Consider the following 9,256-nt stretch of genomic DNA (forward strand, 5'->3'; position numbering starts at 1 on the left):
CATCACTACCTCTGAGCATGTCACAAATATGTATTTGTCCAATTAAAAACATTTCTAATGAATCTGTTCTATTAGGCTCTTTATGTGAAGTCATTTGCTGTACCTTTCATCATTAAAGAAACTTTATAATATGAAAGTAATTTTCACCCTGAAGTATCCTAAATAATCGCAACCATTTGTTGTGTTAATGTATAATCTTAAATTGACTTTAATTAAATTTGTTTAATTACAGGATTCAGAACGAACAAGGCAAGTTTACCGGGCATGTCTAGAACTAATTCCACATAAAAATGTATTGTATTTTAATTATTTTGACTCTCAAGTTAAGTGCTGGAAGTGACTAAAGTTGTATTCTAAAGTTATATTACAATTGTTTTGTATTAGATAATCTGCCAAAAGTTAAATCACTAAAGTTTTCTGATCAAATTATGACTGGAGTTATATACATTAAATAATACTGTATTGTTATTTGGAATACATGCATTTTATGTGTGTTCCGTGTCTACAACGATCTGGGTAAATGTTGGATGACAGGAAATGCGAGGCAAGAAATGTTGAACACATAACTAAAACAGAAACTTTTTCCATGTTATAGTAATAATGAAGTGAAGTGTATAATGTGTGAAGACTTTAGTTCAAATATCAAATAAACACTTTCACAAAAGGTGAAATGGCAAGTGTGCTTTTATTCAAGAATATAAACAAAGAAAAACAAATCATTTAACGCAGGCATGTCAAACACGGCGGCACGGTGGCGCAGTGGGTAGCGCTGCTGCCTCGCAGTTGGGAGATCTGGGGACCTGGGTTCGATTCCCGGGCCCTCCCTGCGTGGAGTTTGCATGTTCTCCCCGTGTCTGCGTGGGTTTCCTCCGGGCGCTCCGGTTTCCTCCCACAGTCCAAAGACATGCAGGTTAGGTGGATTGGCGATTCTAAATTGGCCCTAGTGTGTGCTTGCTGTGTGTTTGTGTGTGTCCTGCGGTGGGTTGGCACCCTGCCCAGGATTGTTTCCTGCCTTGTGCCCTGTGTTGGCTGGGATTGGCTCCGGCAGACCCCCGTGACCCTGTGTTCGGATTCAGCGGGTTGGAAAATGGATGGATGGATGGATGTCAAACACGTGGCACAACAGAAATCTGTGCGGCCCGCATGACAGATCCTAGTTAGCACTAAACTTGTACAAAATGATTACTATCGTTTGCGATTGAATCATTCTGCATCTTCGGCATTACTTATTGACTTTTCTTACTTCTGCCTTCTGACAAAAGCGTGTTTTCCCATGGTATTACGGTACCAGAAACGTCATCTTCTAGCATAGCCACGAGCCTTGTCCAAAGTTAATGAGCCGCGACGTTGCAACTGAAGTGCTAGGCTGCACCAGCCTGGCAGCAGGGGCGGCCTTAGGCATGTGCAAACTGTGCACCTGCACAGGGCCGCCACGCCAATATATATTGAATATATATATAATATTTGCAAAGTCAAGGAACATGGAGTCATTTTCACCACGGTCACCAGACCCATGGGGACCAAGACAATCCTCATAGCCAGCCCTGTCAGTGCCAGTGGCTGCATTGAAGTCGCCCATGACCAGAGGAGTGTCACCTCGTTGGCACCCATCAACCACTGAGCGAAGCTGCGAATAAAATGTCTCCCTCGCCGAGACATCACTCACCGCGGTCGGAGCATACAGACAAGGCACCCAGGGAGTGTCGTAATCTGAGTCCCATAATACGCTCGTTGAAAGGAGTGACATCGAACACCATCAGAAGAAGCCTGTGCAGTGTGCAATGCCATTCCTTATTTAAAAAAAGATCCTAGTCGTCCCACAGGAGAAAGACTTACCAAGAATTGTGGTAATAAAGCTTATGGAGCCATTTCTGGACAAAGGCAGAACCATAACAACAGACAACTTCTTCACATCGCTTTTGCTTGCAAATAGACTGCTGCACCGTAGCACAACTCTGATTGGCACCATAAATAAAATGGGATGGGAAATTCCACCTGCAGCTAAAGTCATTTGTGTATGTGAGCAATTCTCCATGCTAGTATTTGGATCTGGCAGAGTCATGCTGATGGTGTATGCACCCAAAAATTAGAAGCCTGTCTGCATTCTCAGTACCATCCACCATAACGCGGAGTACGGGCAAGATCGAAACAAAACATGTTCAAATGACAACTCATGTTCAAATGGCATAGCATTTTCAAATAATGACGTTTTCATGCATGGATGTGTGTGTGCATGCATGAGAGAGGCAGAGACTGATTTGATCTCATTCAAGTGGTTACTGGAATATAAAATAAACACTTCCGCAAAGGTATAATGAAACAAGTGTGCTTTTATTCAAGAATAAAACTGAATAACAAAAAATTCAAGTGACAACAAAATACCTAAAAGACATGATTCACCGGCGTTTGTGTGTCTGCTCATATCCCTTCAGTGATATCTTTTACAGGTAGCAAAAATTTACACCAGATGTTACAGACTCAAATCAAATATATGTTCTTATTATATTATAGTAATAATAATAGCAGCTCACTACTCAAAACAAGGAACACCCGGACTCAAACCCACAATCTTTTGGTTATAAGGCAGCAGTTCTTACCTCTGTACCACCCAAGAAGACATGTCAATTTTCTGTCAATTGACATTTCAGCTTGGGTTTTTAACTCATTGACCGCAACGTGTAAATTGAATGGTTTATTTTTCTTTTGTTACATTCTTGAATAAAAGTGCACGTGTTTATTTGATATTTGTACTAAAATCTTCACACATTATACACTTCACATCATTATTACTATAACATGGAAAAGGTTTCTGTTTTAGGTATGTGTTCAACATTTCTTGCCTTGCATTTCCAGTCATCCAACATTTACCCAGATCGTTGTAGACATGGAACACACGTGAAATGCGTGTATTCCAAATAACAATATATTATTTACCCTATACAACTCAAGGCACCTCACACCCAAATAAAGAGACTTGAGTTGTTAGAACTTGAGCTGCGACGGTGGGGGATGGGATAGCAGGCTGCTTTCTGCTTGTGCTGATTGACACATTTGAAAAACAAAGACACGGATGAAGAGGTATGAAGGAATTTAAGTTGGCCTGGATTATGACTTTTTTGTAGGCTTCTGGGATTCTAGTGTTAAATGAAAGAAACCAGTTAAAATGTGGTTTGATGTTATTGTCAGATGATATGAAGAGAATGGGTCTCACCTGAAAAATTGCGTAGGACAGCCAAGAATAGAGGAAACATGCAGTATTAACATATCAGGGGGGTAAATGGCTAACCATTAAACTGGTGGTGATTTTTGATGATGGTGATATGATAATAAACAATATCTGATGAGCTGTACCTGTGAATTATTTTTCTTTAAAGCTGTTAGGTTTTAGGTTTGTGAACAGTTAAATGGTTAATGTTTTGTTCTGGTAACACTCTAGTTCTGATCAATGCACAATTGACATGTCTGAAGAGATAATAGCATCTTAAGAATTGTTAATCATCATTTTCTTTTCTAGATGGAAAAAACTAATTATCTTTAAATTTCAGGGAAAAAAACTACTTTTTTGTAGGTTTCAGGGATTCTAGTATTAAGGTATGTAAGGTGTTTTGCCACCTTATAATGCTTGCAAGAGATAGATTGTCACTGAGCAACCTTCTTTCAAACCTTTGGTAGTATCTATATGGATTAATTAAACGCTGTTATTTGAAACACATATCTCAGCAGGCTTTGAAATGTTTAAACTAAAATATAAGTGTCAAAATAATATATTGCTAATCAATAATGATAAAATCTATAGTCTACTTTGATAAGGGCTAATTCTAGTCAGTTAAGTGACCAATTGATACTGTATATCTTTTCTGGATAATTTCAGCATTTTAATGTGTAAAAATGGTGTGTCTTATATATTTTTTTGTTTTATAGTTTACCTTTGCTAAGCTGTGGCTACTATATGCACAGTTTGAGATCAGACAGAAAAATCTTCCATTTGCCAGACAAGCACTGGTAAGTCAAGCTTTTCTCACATATGCATTATTTCCAAATTAACATTATTCTTTTTTACATAAATGAAAACTATATCAGTACCAAATACCAGATTTTAAAAAATTAACGTCACAGAAATGTAAGACCCTTTTGAACATAATACTTTTATCCACAGTAATTATAGTAAGAGCAAATTCACTTCAACTTCACTGTGAATACCTTACAATAAAATAACAATTAAAAAGACAACACAGTAGTATTCGATTTAAGTATACAAACATAACTTGTATTTTATCTTGCTTTTATTTAAACATGTAATTCTCCTTTTCTTGCACGGTGGCGCAGTGGGTAGTGCTGCTGCCTCGCAGTTGGGAGACCTGGGGACCCGGGTTCGCTTCCCGGGCCCTCCCTGCGGGGAGTTTGCATGTTCTCCCCATGTCTGCTTGGGTTTCCTCCCACAGTCCAAAGACATACTGGTTAGGTGGATTGGCGATTCTAAATTGGCCCAAGTGTATGCTTGGTGTGTGTTTGTGTGTGTCTTGCGGTGGGTTGGCAGCCTGCCTGGGATTGGTTCCTGCCTTGTGCCCTGTGTTGGCTTGGATTGGCTCCAGCAGACCCCTATGACCCTGTGTTCGGATTCAGCGGGTTGGAAAATGGATGGATGGATAGATTTTCCTTTTCTCAGGGTACATCAATAGGCAAATGTCCAAAAAACAAACTCTTCAAAGGGTACATTGAATTAGAACTGCAGCTGAGAGAAGTTGAACGCTGCAGGAAGCTTTATGAGAAATACCTAGAATTTGCTCCTGAAAACTGTACAACCTGGATTAAGTTTGCTGAGCTGGAGACTATCTTGGGAGACATTGATAGAGCACGTGCCATATATAAACTTGCCATAAACCAGCCACGTCTTGATATGCCAGAGGTAATACTTACTTAATTTTGATTCTGAGATTGAAAATATTTTGGATGGATGAACCAGTTTACATTGCTATATTTTTTTTTGTGAAAATTTAAGTACATATTATGGCAAATGAGCAAAGTTTTTTGTTCAGTCAGTTTTCTTTTGTATTTGCTTAATCTGGCTGGGTGCTTTCCAAATTCTATTTTCAACAATATGGGATATCCTTGTTGGTGAAGAACATTCTTCACAATGTTTTCCACCACTAATTCTGTCCATTTTCACTTAATTCCATGTTCATCATACTGCACCTCTTTACTTGGTCATTTCTACCTTTCCCTCTTTATGTCTAAACTTGCCAAGCCTGTTATTGGCTTACCTATTTTCTCCATAGTCCTTCTATAAGTCTGAATTTGAACTCTCCTTCATTGATACTGTAGATCTTCCCCAAATTCTTATGACACTGTAATTTTGCTTCCTGTTCCTCCTTCTTTGAATACATCTCATTTTTGTATATACCTTCTGTAAAGTTTCCTTCAGTACCATAGTGGCTCCTTTTAAAAGTTAAAATAGTGCTCAGCTCAACAAACTTGCTCAGTGTACCTACTGTAAATAGTCTTCTTGTTTTTTTCTGAAAGAACTGAATTGCTGATATATAAATGCACACTTAGTACACTTTCAGCAGGATTCATTCCTGATGCATGTAATTGCCCTTTCTTGCTATTAGATTTTTCTCTCAGTCCATGCACTTAAGAGAAGAAGACAATATTGCTTGTATATAGCACTTTTTAAGGCACTCAGGAGTCTTTTACATAGAGAGTGAGGAGCCACTTCAACCACTACCAATTGTAGCATCCACCCTGATGATGCAATGGCAACCATTTTGTGCCAGCATGCTAACCACACACTGGTTATTAGGTGGTGAAAGGGTGAGAGAGATTGTTAACCAGTTTGGGACGGGGAATGATAAAGGGCTAGAATGACTAAGCTGTGATGGACAATTTAGCTGGAAAACCCCTTACTCTTTATGAAAGTTGCACAGGGATCTGTTATTACTACAGATAGATAGGGCACCGGTTTTAGTCTTATCTAATAATAATAATAATTCATTACATTTATATAGCGCTTTTCTCAGTACTCAAAGCGCTATCCACACAGGGAGGAACCGGGAAGCGAACCCTCAATCTTCCACAGTCTCCTTACTGCTAGAGGATGGCGCCATAAAGAAAGGTGTTTTTTTTTTTATAAAAAAAATAAAATAACCCTTACTTATTAAGCATGAAACAGTACATTTTACCCCCAATACAATTCATATTGCAATTTTGCCTTCACAATACAATATTCCCATGATATGAAAGTTTCATTAAAATATGTACTACATGCTTAGAGTTGCTTATTTTTTAGACATTCATATACAGTATATACAAACACTGAAAAATAAATTTAAAATGAGTGTACAAATACAAAACTTGTAACATTTTCTTTTTCATTAAAATAAAATCTTAAATATTCAAGAAATACTCCACCCAAAATGTTATTTTTTTTATATGTTACCCAATGTACTTCGTGATAGTGGCCAAAAAAAATGTAAATCTCATTTTTTTTATGCAGGATGAATAGAAAGAAGTTTATTATCCAGTTGTCTGCTCAAAACCTGTAAAAATGAATGTTTTTTTGTTTTTTTTTCTCGAAAATAATTGTTCAGTAGTTTCTTTCGAAATCAGCTCCTACATAAATGGTAAACCCAAAGATGCCTGGGAGTGAGTTTTTGACTTGAAGACCCACCTCTCCCCATTATTCTTTGGTCAAGCGTTCTGTTAAAAATATAATTTTTGGGTGGAGTATTCCTTTAACATAAAATATCTGCACTGCAGTAAAATAAGATGTGTTGCATGTTGATTAACACATGCAAATAAGAATTTCACTGAACTCTGGACATGTGTCAATAATAGCCCTATAGACCTATAATAACCAGTTACTGCAGTGCAAAACCATCCAAATTTAAATGTATCTCTTTATTTTCTGAGTCAACATTAAATATTGCTCCAAGAATGGGTGTCATTTCATTTCCCTTTTGAACATCTTAACTACCTGTTAGCTGTAGGGCCTTACTAAATCTTTGAAAAACTTCTAATGTTATATTTAATTTTTAATAAAAATAAGAATGTCAACACTCTGCATGTAGCCAAGACCTGTCTGCTATGACTATATCCCACACTACTGAAACTCTCATTTACCAGATATAGATTTGATAGGATCAGATGTATTATTTAACCAGAAAAGCAGGCATTGGGAATTTGGCTGCTTTCTCTCTCCACCATGCTAGAGGACAGCTGTTGTGTGCAGTACAAAATACACTTCTGTATAATTTCACTTTGCTATAATCAAGTGGAAGGTTTATTAAAACTTTGAGCACTTGTTCTCACTTCCCCAGTTCATGAAAGTCATTAATTGTAACTTGCTGCTCCCAGTAATGTTTGAGTATATCATGGGAACTGTTACAATACAGTAAGTTTGTGCTTTGCTGGTTCCAGTAGTGTTCACCTTAAAACAAGCTTGTGGATGCAGTGGGACATTTTTTGAAACAATGCTGTGATTCTCCTTACTTGTTTGAATAATTGACGTACTAAATTGTGTGCAAAACACTTACTTTACAGTGCCTATCCCTTTTTACATACAGTGGTGTCTGTTTTGTAACAACAGTTTTCACCTTCATATCATTATACAAGCAGTGAAAAGCTGTTCTGCTGAAGATTACCATGTTATAGTTTAGTCCTAGTTTTTGAGTTGTGGTTAGAAACTAAATTTGGAAATGCATATTAAAGAAAAGAAATCTTGTCCTAAACTAGGGCCTCTTTGGGTATTTATATAGTTAATCAAACCAAAGAACTACGAAGGTTGTCCATTGCATCTTTTAACTGTTTCTTCATGAAGAGGGGAGTACCCTGTACAACCATCTCCTAAGGGACAGCTTCCCTGAGTAGAGATGTCAGCGGATGGTCAAAGAATAAGTGCAGAGGTCTATATTTATAAGCAATTGAATTTACATAAAAGTGCTTAATTAATGTATATACGTACATCACCTGACATTTACTCTTATTGGTTCATTGGCTTGCAAACCTAACTAACATATCTAAATGAAAGTCTCATTTCACTACTGTATATTCTTGGTCTTCACAATACTTCTTGAGTTCCTGTTTGTGTGACATCTGTCAAGTCTTACTGGGCACATAATAGCCAATATTTTGAACCATCAGCCAGGACCTTCTTGTTCTTTGTTGTTCATTTGACCTTTATCTGGTTTCCTGATATGCTTGAAAAAGTTTCTGACATATATTAACCCTTTTATATTACTTCTAAGATAGATGCTACATTTCAATGTGGAAAGCATACAAAAACACTTCATGTCCAATAGCCATATTACCCCTTAATGACCATGTGACCCCAAAGTATCATTTTTCTTCCACACAGTCATATTTTTTAATTCCCTACTTTTGACAAGACATTTTTGCTTGTCTTTGTGTTTCATTTCAATCATGTTATAATGTCATACAATACATGATATAAGGCCACACTACTAATTATTTTGTATCCAGAAATTTGATGCAAAAATGTCTCATGCTTGTTACATCAAAAGGAAAAAGCAACTGGACAAATGTGGAAAAAAAGTTGATTTGGTAATGTTTACTTGATTTCTGCTAGTACTGGTGAACTACTTTGGATTTAGATTTTTTGTGGAATTTTGAATTTTTTGGATTCTGGAAAAGCCCAAACAGAGTTTTTTGTGGGTGTAGTCAAGGATATATCCTGGGAGAAGATGCTTTCAGGCCAGCAGATACAGGTAAGGAGAGCAAAAAAAGCTCATAGCAAAAGCTATTCTAACGGGAAACTATATAACTAATGTTATTCATGGAATATGTACTACATTACCTTTCTTGCCGCCTGTTAAAATTTTACATGTTAGAATTTTTTGACCAATTTTTAATACAACTAATCTTGTTCCTTTGCTTAGTCTATCACTCATACATAAATCACACAATAACATTACGATACATCCTTCTTTCAACAGTAACTCGGCCAGTGGAAGACAGAAAAGAAAAAGAACAGGAAAGAAGAGTATTGTGTGCTGTTGGTGCTTAAGACTGTGTTGTACTTGTGGGAATGAGGAAGGATTTGCCCACAAGTGAAGAAAACATAATAAAAAGGTTCTGCTTATATTAGTGTGCCTCCAGTTACTGTCTATGTCGGTTTGAGTGGCTGCTACTACACCCTCTACATTTGTCACAAAGAAAGAGGCATCCCGGCGAGACATGGGCCCTGGCCATCCACGACAATATATACAGTTTATTAATCCCCAAGAGAAAATTGTCTTTT

At 37.2% G+C, this 9,256-nt stretch overlaps 1 long non-coding RNA gene across 1 annotated transcript; it reads left to right on the top strand.

Annotated features, from left to right (window-relative positions):
• Positions 1 to 214: 214 nt before the first annotated feature.
• LOC114648460 (uncharacterized) lies at positions 215 to 9,037 on the top strand. Its single transcript, XR_003715705.2, has 4 exons — positions 215 to 292; positions 3,922 to 4,002; positions 4,667 to 4,906; positions 8,952 to 9,037. It is a non-coding gene; the product is annotated as an uncharacterized LOC114648460 (long non-coding RNA).
• Positions 9,038 to 9,256: the final 219 nt, after the last annotated feature.

Source organism: Erpetoichthys calabaricus, chromosome 3 (assembly GCF_900747795.2).
Source record: "Erpetoichthys calabaricus chromosome 3, fErpCal1.3, whole genome shotgun sequence".
NCBI lineage: Eukaryota > Metazoa > Chordata > Cladistia > Polypteriformes > Polypteridae > Erpetoichthys > Erpetoichthys calabaricus.